At 33.7% G+C, this 21,896-nt stretch overlaps 1 protein-coding gene across 1 annotated transcript in view; it reads right to left on the bottom strand.

The window, feature by feature from the left end:
* Positions 1–21,896, bottom strand: part of LOC129749708 (Na(+)/H(+) exchange regulatory cofactor NHE-RF2-like) — an 86,317-nt gene that overhangs the window by 18,432 nt on the left and 45,989 nt on the right. The window lies entirely within an intron of this gene.

The raw sequence follows: 21,896 nt of genomic DNA, 5'->3' as shown, positions 1-21,896 counted from the left end.
TCTGTCAATTGACGTAAACAATGCAAAAGTACTGTAAGTATACGCTAGAACGACAAGATGTACACAAAGGAGATAGTGACCAGTTTGCTTCTCGCCCAAAAAGCTTCCAAGCAAATTGCGGCGTCTGTAGGATACCATCTAGCGACTGGTTACCGCGTGAAACGTTTTCTCCTTGATAGGCCATGTCCACAGTTGCCGGGCAGTGTATGGTCACGGTCTGTTCGCACAGTAAAAGTGTTAAAATTGGTCTAGGACGAAAGCGATTGGTCGGTCACAGATGACTTAAACGCAATGCAAGAGCAAAGCGCCATTTAATAACAGGACGAATTAAAGCACTAAGACTTGCGCGCTCGAAGCGATTTCTGTATAAGTCGAAGAAGAAGCAGCTGATCGTGGTGTTCTCAGACGAGAAACTTTATTTGATTGATCCAGTTCGATTCACGCATTTCAACACTGAAGACTGAAGATTGGGCACCACTGAAAGAAGAGATAGTTCTCGCACGGAAAAAGAACCCATTTGCCGTTACCTATCCAAGCAAGCAGGGAACACTCGAGACAAAACAAATCCTCGAGCGTCATCGCAAAACGGCACGACCTTTGGTCTCCGAGCAGTCCAGATTTAAATCCCTTCAACTTTTTGATATGGGCGCATGTTCAAGTGAAGGCCTCTGGCTGGATGCTCTCCTCATCCAAGTGTCGATTCTCTAAAGGCCTCTGAGGGGTGGACCTCAATGTCAGAGGCTTATATTGAGAAGCTATACTCCCGATTCTGATCTGATTTATTTCATATATTCTCTACACCTACCATGTTAAATTTTGTTTAAAATTATAGTGACCCGGACGTCTGAAACCGCCGGACTGGGCAAGAGTTCAGGAGTGCCACGAATTGTTTCCGGAAGTCGGAAGCTTTTCCAACACGAGCATAAAGTCAATCTATCAACGACAACTGATCCTGGGTTTTCAAACAGAATCGTTTACACTATAAGGGACACGATTGAGACCGAGAACCATTGTTTCAATAATAAGAAAGAAAGTAGACGATCTACAAACGGAGGAAGGTCTGATTTATTTTAGAAATGTATTGGGAATCGGTGCCGACTATTGGTGAACAAGCTTTAATGCATGGGTGGCCAACATTTTCAACAGGCGAGCCAAATTTCAAAAAATGAGATTGGCTGGCGAGCCAAAAAACAAATTGTTTTGAAGTATTAAAAGAAAAAAAACATCAGATTTTTTAAAGCCATAAAAAATCATTTGCCTGTGTCACATCGAGTGTGATTTATCTAAATAAGTCATTTTTGTCACTTGCATATTTTCACAAATTTCGCACCATTTGAAAAATAGTAGTAATATTGCGCAGGAAATGAATTATCCCTCCCAACTTATACATGTACGTCAATCTTTTCTCCATAAAAAAAAACGATAGAAAAATTAAAAAAAGCAAAACAAAATTGTTGCAAAAAGTAACGTTTACAAGTTTTTGGCATTTTAAAGAATTTTTTTTTTCAATATTATAATATTGATTTTTCAAAGTAGTTCTCAACCTCAACTCAATTCATCTTTTTAAAATATTTCCAGAATCTCGATTTAACAAGTGTAATGGAAAAACCATCTATAAATAGAATATTTCCAACTTGATTATTAAAGAATCATTTTAGGGGAGGAGCGGGCTAAATGCGCCTATTAAGCAATACACTGATTTAATCAAATATCAATTCAAATATGTGTACAAAAACTATATACACGTGTGCAGGCATCTGTTTTCTATACATTGGAGTAATTTTTATGTTAAAATTTTCTTCTGTTTCCAAGAAAATGATTTTATTATAAGTGTTGTCTAAAATGCCGAACCTCAAACCGTGCGGGCTAAATGCGCCTATTTATGTTTTGAACATTATTTCTGTTTTTTGGGCAAAATTTTCATATAATTTTATTGAAACTGCTAGATAGTAATAATTTCCGTACGACAAAGCTGAAGTTTTATAAAAATCTATGTATATTATATTTTTTTTGGAATAAAACAAAAGTTAGGGTTGCCATACTATGGAGGCAGTTCATCCATGAGAAAAACTTTATCAAATCTGTTTTTAGATCTTCAATTCTCTCTTAAGATGTTATTCAGAGCTTAGATTTGAAGGTTCAATGATAAAAATCATTTATTTATTCTATTTAACCTGTTATTTTAGGATGGTGGCATTTTACAAACATGATGGGGGCATACAAAAACACTCTATTATTCCACCATATAATCAATTTTAAACCTCTATAAAAGCTGAAATATGTTTAATTTCTAAAGTTCATTTGAGTAAGAAACAAAAACCATCCTAGTTTTTGTTTTAAGCTTCTTTACGAATAATTTTTAAAAGTCGAAATATTACATCAAAATGTATCAAAACCTTGTATGATTTTTTTCATTTTTTTGAGTTTGTAAATTCATAAAATTCTTTCTTGCCTTATGTTCTAAGCGTATCACCCTCAAAATGCATTGGTCAGATAAGCTGTCTAGTCAGCCATTTCATCAAACAGCCGTAGGGTCATTTAACCCGATAGGCCCATTTAGGAAACCTTTCCCCTACCTTTTTTTATTTAAAATTTTGCAACAAAAAGTGAGAGATTTGAGAGTACCAAACCGGTTCCAGTTGAATTCTACTATCCAACCTTAAATTTTGTTTTAGTTTTTCATTTGTGATGTACCGACATAATAACAAAGCACGTTGCCAATTGATAAATATTTGGAATTGGTTTAATTTTTATAAATATACCTTTTTCTGTTAAAACGTAGCAAAAAATAACAAATATGAAAAATTAACAGAGCAAACTTTCCACATTTTACAGAATTTGTAAAACTTTTTAAATTAAATTGGATGAACGAAATGGAACGAAGTTGTTGAAATAGAATTCAAGCTACGAATGGTTGAAGTTGTTGTAAAAGTATAGTTTTAATTATGATGTTGATATAATTCGGTGATTTTTTAAAATTTTTATACGATTTTGATACGATTTTACTATCTTTCTAAGGCTACAAACTCCTCAATATTATAACTAGAGACTGCTTGAATACTCTTCATACAAATGATATGTAGTCAAAAAAAACCCAATCGGAAAACATTAAGAAATGTGTGATGGAATTTACAGATCATGTGTCATATATCGTAAAGTTTTGATAATTTAAAAATTGTAATTGTTTTGTATTCAGTGACGGTTACCTGTTTTGTAAAATTATATGAGGCCCTCAGAGCCGAAGGGGTATAAGTGTAAAAATGATCAATTTTGAGTGAATAATGCCAAACGATTGTTCATGTTTAAATAATATTTGGCGTTTTTTCAATTTTTTTAAGTTATATTTGCAGAACTTTTACGTTCAAAAGAAAATTGCAAATGTTCGAAAAATGTATGGAAAATAGGCAAACACAACAATTAAAAGGCGTATTTTCTCGAAATTAGTTTTTGTACACTTTTACCCCTTTGACTTATATCAATTCAAAGAGATTTTCAGACCTTTTTTGAATTTAGTTAGTATAGATTCAGTTACATTCTATTCTATTCTATTTTGTTTATTTATAGAGGATTTTAACCAACTTGGTCATTCGTCCTCTTAGATTCAGATATATCTATTTGTCCAAATGATGTATGCCGACCATGAAAAACGTTTGATTCTTAGAGCATGGTTTTTCCAAAAAGAGCTTCGCGGGCCATAAAAAGTGGTTTGGCCACCCATGCTTTAATGTTATGTTGAATGAACGTATTGCAAACTTATTTTAATGTGCAAGGGACGTTTAGGGCTATCAGGTATTACCCATCTAAAACCATTTTAAGTTTCAAAAAGATTCTTATTTCAATACCTGTCCACTTTCAGTAGTCTTCTCGATTGATCATCTCCAAGAAATACCTCGGCAGCTTAATTACGCTGTTAACACATTGTTCAACTGACTTCGAGCTGCCGTCGTCGTCGTCGTGGATTCAGCACTATCGTCGAAATTTCTAAACCAATTTGGTTTTGCATCAGGCACTTTGGGCGCATTGAATTAGCAAGTTCACTAGGCTTGAGAGTCGCAACCGGTTATAAATAGCTTTGGTTGGCTTGATTGAATGGTTGTACCGAATAATTGTGGCTCAACCAGTGCCAGTGTAGGGCCACACAATAAACCAACCAAGCAATGGACAAATGCCTTCGCTCCCAGAGAGCCGATGCGACGCTAGAAGACGGTAATTGGTCAACTGATGGATGGACGACGCTACTACTAGCTACTTACGACAAACGACAATAGCGACAAACATTATTGTGATGAGAATGGACTGGACTGAACTGGAGTCATACGACGGTGTCATCGTTTTACGAAATGGCCATTTGATTGGCTCATTTCGATGCTCGAACGAAACTAGACATTCGGCCCGGGGTGATTTGGAGTGGGCATTAGCGATAAACGTATTGTAATGAGAAATCTTTTTGGAACGATTACCTATATTTGACAATCGATATATCGGTGTGAAGAAGATTAGATAACACTTTAGAAAATATCAAAATTAGGACCTAAAATTGATTTGATTCAATTGAATTATTTTATGTTCATGTTGAAGAACTTGGTAGAAAATAGCATCGATGACAATGAAGTTTTATCATTTCAGATCACTGTTCATGCCAGTAGTAGGTGTCGGAAATGTATTTCCAGATGCTCTTCAAACATCGCATAAATTTTCCCACATCTCAGCTAGTTATGCACAGTACCTTCAGGTGATAACATCTTGAATAAGATATAAGCAGAGCACTGTACTTCTCCAATGCACATCATGATGCAATCATGCAACTATATACAACATCAGCAGTAGTTCAGCTCTAGGGTCAAACCATCAAAACCATGCAAAGGGAGAAGTGTTTTTTTTCTCGCTCGTCTTTCTGCTGAGATTTCTCCACCTTGACCCTTTCGTGATCTTTCCTCATATCTGGCATGCAAAATTTCTCGACGAACCCCGGCTGCCGGATCGCAAAAGCAACGCAAAAAAAAAATACTGAGCTGAAGATGCACATTCTGGTACCCAACCCAACCCCTACTAGGTATTACTTCATGACATGAGAGGAGCACCAAGATCACACGGTTCAGGTTCAACATTTCTTTCAGTTTTGCTCTCCGTCAGCCAGCATCGGCATCTTTGATTCGGGCTACTTGCTACCTTGCTCGGTCGCCTAAACTGGAACCGGTTTTTTATGGTTGCCGAGTTGCCGCAGTCTGAACTAAGCATATGGACTATGGAGGCTTAACTTTGGTTGAGAATGTGCACAAGAACAGGAAAGAATTCGTCTAAAGATACCAGCATTGGAGAGGAATTACAGATCTAAGAAATTCATAGCGTTTTTCATCACTTATCTGGTATTTGCTGGAGCGATTTGATGAATAATTTGATAACCTTCAATTTTAACTGGCAATGAAAAAAAAAATACATTTTTCTCTTCTTATGAGACTAGTGCTCTACAGGGGCGAAGATTTCTAGGAACTAATTAAATAGCCAGTATCCATTCATGTCTTTTTGCCACAAAAACTAAGAGTATTCTGTTCAAATCACCTTTAACTAACTATAGAAACTTCTATTAGGTAGTAGGTATTTAATTAAAATTTTGGTTCTGGAAATTATCAGTCTTTAGCTGGTTCATGTTTTTCTCGTTTTTTTTTTTTGTTTCGATTACAGTCGTTTTACCATCTTTATAGCATTCGCGACTTCATATCAATGTTTCAGTTCGCGGACAGTCATTGAAAAATTTATCCGGTACAACTCAGTGTTCGATGTTTACTTTTGGGCTCGAACTCGCGAGCATCGGCTCAGGTGGCAACTGACTTGTCAACGTTTTTCTCGTAATGTAAAACTGAAATTTTACCAATTTGTATTAATTGCTTTACGGTGTTGCAATTGTTACGCTGTTCCAAATATCACAGAAGAACGCAGCATTTGTGAATCTATTAGAACACTAAAGAGTACTTTTTTCTCGTGATATGGAAGTAAAATTTCGTTTTGCTTTTTGATAACTATTTTCGCTTAATTCATTTTATAAATCCGAAATGCGTCATCGCTTATAAAAAAAAATCTCCGAGTTTACATTAAAGCGCACACAATCTTTTATAATTTGATAATGAATTCGATGTTTTGACACTTAAACAAACTTGAAACATCTTAAAAGGCGAATCAACTGAAACTTCAATGATGCTTCTATCTCTATGCAAGGCCGTGCGAAAGGGGGGGGGGAGGGGGTTAGGTGTTTAAGCCCATATGCATGGAGATTTTTTACAAATGAAATTTTTAGTTCAAGAAATGAAAACGTGTTTAAAAACAATGTTAGTAGACATGTCAAAAAGTTGGCTCGACGTTTCATTCAATGATAATCTATGATGTTCAAGAATTGAAACTAGTTTTTAACTCTCCATTTCAATTTTCAATTCAATAAACCTTTTATATTAAAACTCAAATGTCTTAAAAATTGGTTTGAATCGTTTGATCATTACAACTTACATGCGGGTTATGAAATATTCTTCAAAAAACCAATTTCAGCCTCAATTTTATTTTGTGTTTCTTGTGTTTCTAAATCCTTAATTACATATTCAAATGGATTTTGGTCACAAAATTTACATTTTTTTGAGGTGAGATGAATTCAAGATTAAATTTTGACTTATTTTAGTGCCCTGAAATCTTTGAAAATAGGTTGAAAATTTTGAAGAAAATTCTGCATTTTTCTGACAAAACTGTTAAACATAAAAAAATATTTTTGGAACCAAAGTTCTTATCATTTTTCCACAAGACCACAAGTAATTTTGACTGTGAAAAAGTCTTAGAAGTTTCATATTTGTTTTTGATTTTTGACGAATTTTCAAAGTAGTTTTAACTACATTCAATTTCAGATATTTAAAAAAAGAAAAACCAAATCGTTTAGCAAATTACAACAAATTTGTAAAATGAAATAAAACTTTTGTTTCCAAAAACTTTCTGCAGTCGTGAAATACTTGTCATTCCAATTTTTTAAAAACTGAAAAATTCTATTTTTTTTTTTTAAATCAATCTGCATCATCATCACCATCAAAATATTTTTTCATGATTGAGTAAAGTTAAGTAAACAAATTTAGAATCAGTTTTATTGTTTCATGTGGATTTTCGAGCTCATCAGCTATAAATGATTGATTTTACACAAAACTGATTCATTTTCAAAACTTAGAATTTCCATATCACCAAAACGAGAGCTGATAGACAAAAACTTACAAAATATTCGATTTCAGGACACCAATATCTACTAGATCAATCATTAAAACATAGACATGAAAATGCTGTCTTTTGAGTTATCAACTGAATGCCATAAATAAGTTGTATGTATGTATGTATGTATGTATGAGAACCCACCAGTGGCTGATAGGTCTTTCGACCCGAGGCGGTACGGGAAGTCTCGATCGCGCATTCAAATATTGTTCATGCTTAACTCATAAACAGTAATTGCAGCACAACCAAGGGGTCCGTTACCACTGGCTTGGGACAGGTTTGACTCATCTTACTCCCTTCCAACTGTTCGAAACAAATAAAGAATCATGCAAAGGTGTCTAAGTAACCTACTCAAGATTCCAAATTTGCCGAGATACTCCGGCTGGCTTGAACCCACAATCCATTGTATATCAGTTTTCTGGTCGTTTGATGCCCTGTCCAATCCCCCCGCGAATCCCCAATAACAGAGTTAAGCAGTTATGAAAATATGGATATAATTTGAAACGAAGTTACACATTTTAAACATCTTACCATTTGAAAAGGATTCTATAATATCTTCAATGACACAGGAGAAGCACTCTGCCTCATGGAACAGCTTTGTAGCTAAAATACTTTTGCCATCAATCGCAGCAATCATAGTAATCCACAAATTCTTTTTGTTTCAACAAAACTTGCAAAACAAAATACCAAAGCAATTATTTTGGTAAATGGGAAATCTTAATCGATGGCCTAATGTTTCATTTTCACCTTTTCATCACACCAGATAAACAAACTAAACATTTTTATTAAAAGGTATACACTCACTTATTATTCCAGTAACCAGATGGTCAAAATTTCTCAAATGTTTTTCACCCCATATCGGCACACAAATCAACCTCTATTCATATTTTTATAAATTCTTACAAACTTCAGATATTTGCTTATAAATTCCGCACTGAATGTTACATTTCCTTTTATTGATTTCAACAGTTTCTTCATTAAAAATACCTCCACAACCGGTCAAACAATCACACAGGTTTTCACAGATGGATCCGGCAAAAACAGATTGAAAAGACCTGGCGTATCTTTTTGTTCCTCAATTGGTACGATTATTATTATACTATCTGCTAACCGCTTTTTGTGAAAAATATCGACAATTTCCCCACTAAAACTGATTAGAAAAATAAAATTTTCACAGACGAAAAAAAAAAACGCGTGCGCTGCCATCAAGTTAACGCTTGCTTCCTTCTCAACTGAATGCCATAAATAAGTTTTTGAAATTGTCAGAATTTAAAAAAAAAAAAAAAAAAAAATCTTAACAGTTATCTTTTTTATCTTCATATTTTAGATAAATTTTTGAAGTCACCATGACAAAATCACGTTTTGATTTAATTTGTCGACACTACCTGTAAAAGTTACGTTAATTTAGTAGGAAAATTTCAATATTATGAAAGTTATAGGCTGATAGAAAGTTATAAGAAATGAATAAATATTGAAAATGATCGAGTTAATTTTGGTGAGAAGCATTTTAATCACAAGTTCCTCATAGATAAAATATATTGTCATAATCTAGAAATGTTCTTTCATAAAAGAGCATTACTTTTACTGATAAGGCCGAGAAATTTAAAACATTAAATTTAAATTTTCAAATAAATTTACCAAATTTTATAGATGATTCTTTTTTCAAATGTTTCAAATAAATTAATCGAATTTAATAGTTGAACAAATTTTGTTTTTAAACAAATATCTATAAACAGTATGTATTTGTTTTTCATCTTTAAATTTTGGTTGTCTGGATTGTTGTCAATATTCTTGGAAAAAATATAAATCTTAATTTATAAAATTCATAATATTCAGAGCTTGAAATTTCAAACTATAACTGTGCTTGGTAATTTATGAACGTTTAACATACTTTTATTATATTAAATAATATTTTTGAATCGATCATTTTTTTTTTTGTTTCGATTATAGTCGTTTTACCATCTTTATGGCATTCGCGACTTTATCAACGTTACAGTTGGCGAATCGTTATTGAAAAACTTATCCGGTACAACTGTGTTCGATGTTTACTCTTGGGCTCGAACTCGCGGACATCGGCTCAGGAGATACAGACTTGCCAACTGAGCTATATCACAAGCCCCTTGAATCGATCATGATTTTTTAATTAATTTAAGGAAAGTACAAAAATGGTTCGAAGTTGCAACTTTAAAGTTTTATTTTAATGTGCAATGTAAACTTATTTAATATTGCCTTTGAGCCAGTGTTCCGAAAATCACTCATTTTCAATGAATGTTTCTGATTGCACTTCGCACCTGAACGTACAGCGGTCTGGTTTCGTTATTGATTGCTACTGGACCTACCCGATCATCGATCGTTCAATTCATCGCTAAAATACAGATCACCTCGCGAGATGCTTGCTGTCAAAATAGAGCAGCACCATCATCAAATTAGAATCTCACCAATGCGCAATGCATATGGCGAATCATGTTGGTCTTCGATCAGGAGTGAATGGATCAGGTAGTGAGTGAGTGATACATGAAACCGATGATTAGCGTATTTTGTTTGATTTGAAACATAGCAAACTAATAAATTTATTTGTTTTTATAACGTTTTTTTAACATCAGTATGATCAAAATCAAATTATAGTTGTGTTTGTGAGGGAAAGATGTTCACTTTCGCCGTGTTTTTCAATTTTTACAAGTTCTCTTTTTAAACTGTCGTCCGACACGTTAAAACTACTGAGAATTTATGGTGTCCCGCACAACTGTTTGATTTTTCTCGTCCTGCAAAGAATTATTTTGAATCTATATATATAAAAAGCAATTTCTGTATGTTTGTTTGTTTGTTTGTTTGTTTGTTTGTTTGTTTGTTTGTTTGTTTGTTTGTTTGTTTGTTTGTTTGTTTGTTTGTTTGTTTGTTTGTTTGTTTGTTTGTTTGTCCTCTATAGACTCAGCCGTCTTAAGAGCTAGAGAGCTGAAATTTGGCATGGATACTCATTAGGACCAGGAAGGATGAAAAATGTTTTCAGATTTTTGGATGACCCCTTCTGAAGGGGGTCGTCCATACAATACAAATATTGTTTTCACGATATTGACGTTATTTTTCGTCGGACTGTGTTGAAAATTTGCTCATGAGTGTGGTGGAAGACGAGCAATCGATTTCAGGTGTCAAATTTTGTGTAAGGGGACAGCCAAAAGGGTCGTCCATATTAACTGTTCGTTGTTTATGCGATATTGACGTTATTATACATCGGATTCATATGAAAATTGGTACATGATAGTTTTGAGTGACGTGCAATCGGTTTGAGGTATCAAATTCAGTGTAAGGGGCCGGCAAAAGGGGTCGTCCATATTAAATTATCAGTATCTTAGTGATATTGACGTTTTTATACATCAGATTGGGATGAAAATTTGTACATAGGAGTTATTAGGGACAAACAACTGATTTCACTCATCCAAACTGAAATCAGGGGTCGGCCAAAGGGGTCGTCCATATTAACTATTCACTGTTGATGCGATATTGTCGTTATTATACATCGGATTCAGACGAAAATTGGTACACGAGAGTTTTTAGAGATGAGCAATGGATTTCAGGTATTAAATTCAGTGTATGGGGCCGGCAAAAGGTGTCGTCCATATAAACCTTTCAATATTTTTGCATTATCGTCGTTATAAAATATATCGGATTGGGATGAAAATTTACACACGGTAGTTTTCAGGGACGGGCAATCGATTGCAGATGTCAAATGTTTCAATATAAATTAATTTTTCACTGTTTTTAGCAATATTGACGTTATTTTACAATGGATTGCTTTGAAAATTTGCACACGGGAGTTTTGAGGGAAGGGCAATCGATTTCAGATATGAAAGGTTATATAAGAGCCCCCGAAAGGGGTTTAGCTTTTCGGCAATAATTAAGTTGTTATGCAATGATTCAGTCGAAATTTATACACGTGGTTTTTGGTGAGGGTCAATTGATTACTGATTTCAAATTTAGTAGTAGACGACAGACATAGTGATTATTCATTATTTTGCAATTATTACTCAACAATGAATTCAGAAATGCATCTGGAAAATGCTTGGCAATTGACTTTCATACAAACTGTTCATGACATATTCCGAGTTGAAAGCGAAACGGAGTTCGTATGGGATCAGCTAGTTTCATATAAATCAGGCAGATACTAAGTGAGCGACATTCAGAATGGATCAGTTTGTATCTCACTCATCTCCGATATGCGATGTTTGCAAAACCGATGATTCTGAATGATGCGACTCGGTTTGCATAGCTGATTGGCGCGCTGATCGAGATTGCATACCAGCCAGGCGAAGCAGTTGCGAGAGGCGCTATCCCATTATACAATCGGAATGTTTCCAACAGAAAACGCATCCTGAGTGTTTGTTTTGATTGATTTTCGGAACACTGCTTTGAGCTTTTTATATTTACAACAAAACTTGATATTTCTTATTTTGTTTATTATCAGTTTCGTACCAGATACAAAATAAAAGAAAAAAAGATTTTTTTTTTTATTTAAGATAATACAGATAAGTATTTCAATCAACCCTTCAATTGAAAATGATGAAAAGAAATATAAACAAATATGTGAGTGATTTCAGTGATTTCACTTTAAAGTTCCCGCTTGAAAGCGTTGTTAATAAATCCAACTTGATAAGAATATAGTTAAAAGCGAGATAGGTGGTAATTCGAGGAATGTATAAGAATAACATCACCGTTCTCCCGTCGATGTTGGTTAAGTCACAACGCTAGTACGGTGCTCCGTGATTTCCCTCGGATCTCCAGGATCAGTAGTCCATCAAATATTGACAGTGAGTAGTCACAGATCCTTTAAAGATGTTCACACTAAATCCACCTATTTTACATACTATATAGATACAGATAGTCTTTGCTAACGGGCTCAAGTAGGATTGATTCGAAGTTCTTCGAGAAAGACCAAAATGTAGGTTGATATAAAAGTTTAAATCTATTCCCGTAAGTCGCTAATAAATCTTTTATTTGTAGCTTTGAAGCGTACAAAACAGTACTGCTATCGAGATTAATTTCTTCTTTTCCGAATCATCCGCAACACCGAACATGATCAATTGTAAACTAAATGCGAGGAATCGAATGGACGAAACCGTTTTTAGATCAGATTACTCCAAAAGCCACATTTCATCCGATTTTCCCCGATTTTACGTTTTTCATAAAAAAGCGGGTTGAAGGAGAGTCGGTAATTTGGTTTTCGGTTCTGTACATGGATGAGCACACCCCTCTGGCTCTGAAGGCCTCAATTGAGCTTTTTTCAAAGCAATTTTCCTAATACATCGCAAGAGGAACAATACATGTTTTAATCTTATTTCAATACCTTGTTATTTTTATAAGCTCACCCCTGGGAATCATCCATTTTTTTTTTGATAATATCGGTTGAAACAGCATGTTTTAATAAAAATAGCAACAAAATTTTATGAAATTTCGATTAAAAAGAGACTCATCAATTAATGAGTTGAAGTAATAGCACACGAAAAAGCACCATAAACTATTTCAAATGCATGTTTCCAATTTTTCACCCTAAAATGCATTATAAGGGTAAAAAAATCAAGAATTCACTGTATTGAGAAAATAAAATGAAAATTATGGAATATTTAAATATTGTAACTTTTTTTTGTAATATATATCTAAAAGATCACGATGTCTATAGGAGCTTTTCCTGAAAAAAAAATAGTGAGAAAAAAAATGTAGCTTTTGGAGGGCGATGAAACTTTTACCGAATTCGACACGAGTTGCCATTCTAGTTTGCAATTTTTTAACTTTGTTTAGATCAGGGATGAGCAACCCGCGGCCCTCTGGACATGTTTGTGCGGCCCTCGAAGCTTATCTCAAATGAAATTTATTTTACGTTTAACGGTAGATTGTTAATTAACATAAAATAGCAGTCCCTAGTCCCATAATCATCCAGATTGTTGACTTTATTGTAGGATTTAAACTTTTCGTTGAGTTTTTTTAAAGGCATAGATGCAATATTATTTATTGAAAAAAACGTAATACTTAGCTAGTTAAGTCATTATTTTTCATATTAAGCTAAGTTAAAATTATGAAGTAAAATATTTTTGTTCTTGATTAATGCTGGAAATAAAGAGAGTTTTATAATCAAGACTGGGTGAACGATTATAGATTTTTTATCGACATGAATTATCGAAATTCTGGTTTCTCGACAAAAACAACATCTGTAATTCTGGGATTCAATCCAAAAAGTTTGTAACAATTACACAGGGAAACAACATTTTTGGTGCCTATGTTTCAATAACTGATTTTGTAAGATTTTGGTCCTGAGTTCAAAACATTTTATAGATTTCGTCTATCACTTATAGTTTCGGTTATATGGCGGGTGGAAATTATTAAATTGATCAGTTTTGGGTATAATCGATCCAATAAACCAATAAACCTACATAAAAACCAAAAGCTGATTTTCAACCAATTAACTACTTTTCATTCAATCAAGGACTCAGATATTGCCAAGATGTTTTTGAATTAGAGATACAACGCTCAAAAAAATGATTTCTACAATTTATAGAAATAAAAAAAAATAGATTACAATTTCTTCTGATATCAATACAGAAAGTTATTGAATGTTGGATATTACAATTTTTAATCTATTCAACAACTTTGCTGAAGTCTGCGAAATGATTCGACTGTCGGCTTTAAAAATATAAAAGATTCAACTTACCTAGTTTAATTTTCTTTTGAATTTCGTCGAAATTGACGTTTTTTGCAGGTTTGGGGGAAAAAATATCAAAAAGAAAACTTTCATAACTCTTTTCTCAAAATTCAAAATAACTTGCAGTCTTTGGGAAAGTTGATCATTGAGTCAATAGGTATTAGTATTTTACATTGTTGTCAAAAAAGTACACAAATTGAATAGCTAATATTTAACTTATTTTTAAAAGTTATCTCTAAAACTTGAGCTTACAAAAAAACTAATTCAATTCAACGCCTCTGAATAAGTCAAAATCAGTTCTGAGATTCTTTGCACCTGTAAAAAATGTGAATTTTGTTGTCTTGTGTTATGTATGATGCAATTTTCAGAAGTTTCATGGGCAAATCATGCTAAAGTTGATTAAAATGAGTCATTTTACTTCAAAATTAGTAATCCACATTACCAAAGTAATAAAGTATTTTTATGATTCAACCATAAAAAGCTTATCAAAAAGGAATCTAAATTGAATTGATAAAATTTAAGAAATCCGTAAGAATTGTCCAGAATCACAAATTTAAACTGTAACTTTGACAAATCCTGTTCAAAATCTGTGAAATTATGAATTTTTCATGATTTTGAAACCTTGCTCAACATCTCAATACAATGATTTCATTCGGAACTTCAAAATAAAAAATAAAAAATCACAGTTTATAGAAAAAATAATTCAGCTTCACGACCAAATTTGAATGAATTTTGAAAAAACTTTTCGAAAATGGGCACTGAAAAAAATTGCCATGGTTAAGCTCCATGAAACTATTAAATGGAAGTGTTGACAAAAATACCATTACATCGGTTCGAACAAAAAAGATATTTTCTCAGAAAACGGTTCATATCTTTTTACGAACCATAGAAAGATGAGAAATGATCAAGATTGAGTGATGAACCTATTCAATTTCAGCTGGTTTATTCGCCCTAAACTAAAAAAAAATGCAATCACATGAATTCGTTTTAATCTCCTTTTTCCAGTTTTGTTTTTGTCAAATATATGTCGTTATAAACAATTACGTAAAGCTCTGCAAACTATTAATACCATAATTTTATTTTAATGCGGCCCGTCGAAAGAATTTCAAATTAAAAGTGGCCCGTTGCTCCAAAAGGTTGCTCACCCCTGGTTTAGATAAAGAATATTGCTGATGACCTTCAATGCATTATCATCAATGCATTATCCAATGCACCTTCAATATAAACATACATAAGTGTGAGTGGGATGAAAAAAATGTATTTTTTACATTGGTCACAATGAATCAAGTTGCTTACTGGACAAATAAAAAAAACGAATTATTTCTGGCTTATTTTTGTTAACTGAGGAAACTCTTATTGCATTTATCATATTTGTGGTCTAATAACTTTACTACTTATACCGTTTAGGCGATTTTATCGAAAATACCGAAATTCATCAAAACGTCTCAAACTGCGACATTTTGAAAGACACTCGATATACGCCTTGATAAACATGGTACAGTATACTGAGTCGATATGGGGTCATATTTGAATTTCTCAAACCCTGGGATCTAAAAAGCTTCGTTGGTTCAAAACTCATCCATGATTTTTTGCAGAATTTTTATGTAACGTTTACATGAGTTAATTTGAACTTTAAAGTTTGTATAGGAAAATGGAATATTTTGAACTGAAAAAATCAAAATCATTTTTGTTTCTTCTATGGGACCGAGCCTGCTAACTGTTTTTGTGCCAATTTATAAATTCTCTAAAGGACATTTTCCACTAGCTCTGAAAACAAGGCAAAAGTTTCGTAATTTTCATACAGCTGTTAAAATGTACCTACATTTTTTAACAATATTTCAAACTTATTGTTTCCAAAAACTTAACTTTTACCATAAAAAAACAGGTGTCAGTTTTCTTTCGTGAACACTCCTTGTTTACTTGTAAACTTATGTGATAAAACCATTCGTCGAAACATTTTCTCAATTTTTTTATGTGAAATCATGCATTGAAACAAAAAATGCTTGTGTGTACATGGCGATCGTTTTAAAAACTAGCAAGTTCTTTAGTTTGTACATATTCTAATGAAAAAACTTTGATTACTGCTCACTCACACTAGAAAGTGTACAATAATGAACCTTTTTTCGGAAGTAATTTGAGAGTCGATTATATTGTAATTTATTTCTACCATAGTTTCCCTTTTTTTTGCAATCATACGAATTTCCGGAATCAGAAGTCACTTTTAGCAAACATTTTTGTATGTCTATTCACCTAATGTCAATGCTGTTTTCCGCGACAATTTCATGGTTTTCGACCTAGTAGGACATCTACTCGGTTCATTGAGCAGAACTAAACCCTGGCTCAATCTTTTTAATCGTTCCATTGCCACCACAAAGTTGCTGTTGCTGCTGCAGACTTAATTAGTATTTGTCCGGCTAGTAGCAAAACCTACAACCTTGCAAATTAATGCCCAGCTTAAGTCAACCACCTGTAAGTATCAAATCAAATCAAATCTCTCGCAGTCGACAAGTTACAGTTCACAGCCTCTGGGCTGAACTTGAGTAACCAATCAACGATCGGACTAACTAACTAGCTGACTAACTAAAAGCTTGGTGCTGCTGCTACTATTAGGTCGGTCATTTGGAGTGGGCCCTTCTCCCCGAATCGCTGTCCGGTTGATCGAACTCGATTGCAGCTGCACTTTACCTTCGCAGCACAAGTAAACAAAACTCGAATAGGTTTCTAATGCAAAGTTATTACCTATTGGGAACGGGGAGAAATTGCCTTTGACGGAAAGATCTTCCCGCAGATGAGAAAGGTGCAACCAACTGGTTTCCGATCGCGAAATTCAACTTTCAGCAGTACCTTCGACCTTCACTTTCCTGTACTTTTACTGCTTCAAGAGGCAAACAGTCTCGGAATTGAGAAAGGTTCAACCCGAGGAACATTCGCCCCCAAACCGGCCGAGAATGTTTGTCGTCCAATTTATTTTCTATTGCTAAATTATTTTTTTTGAAGACTCGTCGTTGTCGCCGTCTTGCAAACTGCATGCAGTCAGTTCACCTTCGAAGTGCAGTAACGAGTTCTTGAAATAGGCAGAAATATCTAACTCTAGAAGAAAAAAAAAATAACCTGCCAAATGGGGGCCCCCATTCGGCAGGTTTAGAATTGCGTACGCCAAATTGCCAGCATCCAGCGGAAATTGGTGACGATAAACTGGTCTTTTCGTAACCTCTATTGGCAGGTATCTGCGGTTAATTATACAGATCTGAGTTGTGTGAAAACGATTTACTAATAATATTTGCTGGGGTTGTAATTTTTTATTTCCATTTCAATTCGAACCAGTCAAGCCAAGTCAAGTCGAGTGTGGCAGCGCAGCGGGTTGGTTCAAATTCTCGCATTTTAATCGTAAATGGTTTAATTGACCCTCGATTAGCTGGTGATATACATGCTTTTCACATTTCCGAACTATGATTCATGATGACGGTTGAGGCGTATAGTTGCTGCAATTACTTCGCTGATAACATACCTCTGAACTGAAATAGAAGCATAACCGATTGCTGAACCATTCGGATAAGTGTAAGGCCCACACTTTGAGAGAGTTGACTTGGCCAGATCGAGATAAAAGTTGGTTGCTGTTGTAAAGCTTTGTTTACAAATATTGCACTTATCTACGATAAGAAACTTCAAAGGTTGATGAGTGATCGGCTGTTTGAAGTTCGCTTGAAGTTGCCTTGAGGTTCAAGTTTGATGAAAAATGAAAAAAATCATCTTAATAAACTTCTTCAATTACTTCTCCCTGGTGATTTATGATTTTTGTGGAAATTTTCTAGAAGCGGTAGACCAACTTTTATACTATTGTTTCACGAAATCCTAATTTTCGAAATATTTGTGACCTAAGACTTTAACCTAACCTTTAACTAAGATTCTAACTGAAACTAAAAGATTTTTTGAAATAAAAAATGAAACATCTGTGAAGTTTTTGAAAAGTTTTAAAGAAAAATGCGAATTGTATCGAATTTTAGACTAATAATTACAGAAAATCATATTTTCAACCCATCATATCCTGCTAACCCATTTCAATCAAAAGTTTAAAACAAATTTATTTTAAAACTGAAATTAATCTTTCATATGATTTTCCTTTTGTTTCAACTTGACTGATAAGTGGATGCAAAATATGTTGTTCCCATTAATCGTACGAAATTCTACACGCAAAATAATTTTCACTTAAAAAGTAAGTGACATCTGTAGTAAATTCTCGCCATACGTAATTTCATTTGAATTTTAAGTGATGGATCAAGTGAATTCTGAAGCTGAAACATGATAACACCTTTAAATAATTTTTTCTTACATCACGTTCAACACAAACTACCGACAAAATCGCCTAGTAAAGAATTGGGAAAATCCAAATCCAACATAAGCTTTAAACGCTGCTCTTTAGAATTTGCCATTTTGAACTCTGAAAATAAACACAATTACAACCCGAAATTCATTTGAAATTCAAGTGATGGGGAAGTGAATATTTTTTCTCACTTCAAATTCAAGTGACGCCTAAAGTGAATGTGGATGAATTCACTTGAAATTTAAGTGACTGCCAAGTGAAATGTATATGTCGCACTTGAATGGAAGAAAATCACTGGATCCTTGTTTTCAAGTAAAAAATTATGTGTATTTTAAGAGTGAATTTGGGTTCAGTGTATAGAAGTCGCATTTTTCGATCCATTGCACCTCGCGTAACTTTTGACCCAACCGATAAACTTTTCAAAAACTTCATAGATGTTAGTTTTTTATTTCGAAAATCATCTTGCTTCTTTATAGTATGAAATGCATAGTTTCTGAGATATTGCAGTTATAATGGAAAATATCGAAAAAGTCGGGATCTTCGTAGAATTATTGCATATCAGGTGAGAAATGTTTAAGAAAATTCAAATTTTGTGAGATAATAGTGCACTAGTTGGTCTACCGGTTGTAGAAAATTTTAACATAAAATATCATCCAGGCAAAAAGTTCTGGTTATTCGGTTACATTCATTTCAGAAACATAATAGATGAAAAACCGTCGAAGTCATACTGAATTACATTAATTGACGGGTCAAAATGTGCTGATGTCACCATTATGCAGAATTTATTTGCAACTCCGCTTTTATGTGTGCTACTTTTTGACACCGTTTTGATTTGGAAAGAAAAAAATAAAATCTGCTTCTTCAGGTTGAAATTTTTTATTCTGGAGGGTTTTTTGCAGAATTGCAAAAAATTGTGTATGCAACTCGTTGCAAAATTAGATTTTTTCATCACTCGACGTAATTTTTACTAATGTTATAAATTTATGACTCGTGTTGGAAAAAAAATCGTTTTGCAATTTGTTGGATAAATATCGCTGGGTCCTTATTTTCCAATTCTTTACAATAAAAAATAATGCAAAAACTGATAAATTGGAATAAATTGCACGAAAGCTTGTATGCAACAAAATTGCATTCTATATCATTGCACAAAACCTATAAATCAATTTTTTTTATCGAAAAATTCAATGAAATCAAGTAAACAAATGGTGATAAAATTTTCATCTTCCACTATTTGTTTTTGCTCTTTTAATCTTTCAGATATTTGATAATTTTTCCGAATTTTTGGATTTTTTTTTCAAAGTAGAAGTGCTGCCACAGAAAATTCATGAATGATAAAAATACGGGTTGGAAAACGCGTAAAACATTTCAATAATCAAACCTTCTTTTTTTCATCTTTCTTAATAATTTTCAACTTTCTGTTCATTCCCGCTAAGAAACCAAAAACGCGCTAAGTTTAGTTCACAAAATGGGACTTGATTTTTGCTATCCTAAAACTGAGTTTTGAGTTCCATTTCTTGACCGTGCAGTTACACAAAAAAAATTCGTCACATCCTATTTCTCGTTCGTAATTTTTTTAAACAGTCACCACAACAAGAAATAACGTCATCGTGAATTGACCTATTTTTTCCAGGCAAGACGTGCTGAGTGGGCTACTAGATGTATAGAAAAAACAATCGCGCACCTAACGAGAACCACTGTTTGCTAAATGATAAATCTGTTTAATCTAACTGCACGTGGATGCATGTGTCCTGCCATGTTTAAATTTAAAAAAAAATGTTAACGATGGTACATAGCCTAAGTAACAACTTCGTTAGAGCTATACCCAAGTAACACGGATAAAGCCAACTAGCATTAGAAAGTTTTATTATGGTTTTATTATGGCATTTCATTTGCAACTAGTTTTATGACTGTTTTAGTATGGTCATAAAAAATGCTCAGATTCATTTTAAAGTTTATCGAAAGCCGCCATCTTGGATTTCATGATGTCGTCAGATTGTGACACTAGACTTCTACTCGTTAAGCCCTTTCAACTATACCCATATTCCGGGAGTTTCATGCGATTCCCGATTCAAATATGTGCATTGTGCAATCTAGACTGAGCGTGTCCTGTGTTGACATGTTGATCGAGAACTGTCACCTAATTTCATTACACTTTTAAAATCAAGCACTGTGTGCTTTTATAAAACATGCAATAAAAAGCTTGGAGCAAACTTCTTATCCCATGTTTTATTGGAGCTTTTTTCATGACCATAACAAAACAGCTATGAAACTTGTTGCATATAAATGCCAAAACAAAACCATAATAAAACACTTTAATGCTAGTGGCTGAATCTGTGTCACTTGAGAGATTTTGTGGTAAAAATATTAAATGAAAAAATTGACAACCCACTAGCAGTCATCATTTTTCGGAGTCAACCTGCAGAAACATTTCTTAACACTGTTTAGTATTGGCATAGAGAACAGACGTACAAGCTCGAGCAAAAATCTTCAAAAAGTGTGTAAATTTTCAAATGCTGACATAAAAAAATACGTTAAAAATTCACTTGAAACAGTGCCATTTATTGCTCCGTTCAAAAATTACAAATAAAATTTTCGAGAGCTCAGTTTTCGAAAAAGCGTTATCGTATAAAACTCATCAATAATCACAAATACCGCTCTAAAATAGACGGGTGCAATTTATTGCTAGATAAATCCGATAAAAGTTACTTTTGACTGGGCAGAATTACACTTCCTTTATTTTATACGGATTTTACTTATTAACTTTTTTCGGTGAGTGAAACTACTTTTTTTAGTTAACGTAACGTTTCGAATTTGTTTTCTTCACATATCATCAGATGTTCTCCAGAGTAACCCGTTACGTAAACGTTACGTAATTTTTTTTTATAAAAAAGAAAAGTTTTTTCACTCACCGAAAAAAGAAAAAACCGTGTAAAAAGTACCGGTGATAAACTTTTATTCTTTCGTTTATTTTTGCACTTCTGAGGCAGTCGAAATCGTCAGCGGACGAATCGGCTATATCCAGTCGATTAGGAACATTATTGATGATCAGTTTAACACAGCAGAACTGATTCTAGATATCTCAAAGCGGGCTACTTTCAAGTATCACTTTTGCCCCATTGTACAAAATTTAGCACTTCTAGCTTGAAGGAAATAGCAAATAACTTTTAAGATATATTTCCATTATGCAACCGAACAAAAGTGTTACAAAACTTTAACAGCAATTCTCTTGAAACATGCCAAACAGTTCATACGACCGGATCAAAACTGATCGAAATTTTGTTTTTTTTACTCAGTTTGGTTTTGACAGTTCTCTCTAATGTGTTTGGAGACATCTGGTGGCCCAGTCAAAAATCAAAAATTGGTTCAAACGATCATTGGAAATATTACACAAGTTTCGTGGGCTAACTTGTACGTCTGTTCTCTGAGGTATTGGCTCGGAGACTTGATGAGAGCTCAAGAAAAAACTGAAATAATTGGACACGATTTGAAGCAAGTTTGAATTATAGTCAATAATCTATGCCTTTGAAAACATAAGGTATTGCAGACGAATTACAAATTAATAATATTTTGATTGTTTCGAACTTTCACAGGCAACCCAACGAATTGTATTCTTCAAAAAACAAATTTGTAGTTCAATTCTTTCCTCAAAGGAAG

This window comes from Uranotaenia lowii, chromosome 2, assembly GCF_029784155.1.
Source record: "Uranotaenia lowii strain MFRU-FL chromosome 2, ASM2978415v1, whole genome shotgun sequence".
In the NCBI taxonomy this organism is placed as follows: Eukaryota; Metazoa; Arthropoda; class Insecta; order Diptera; family Culicidae; genus Uranotaenia; species Uranotaenia lowii.
This window is presented reverse-complemented; position numbering and strand designations above follow the sequence as displayed.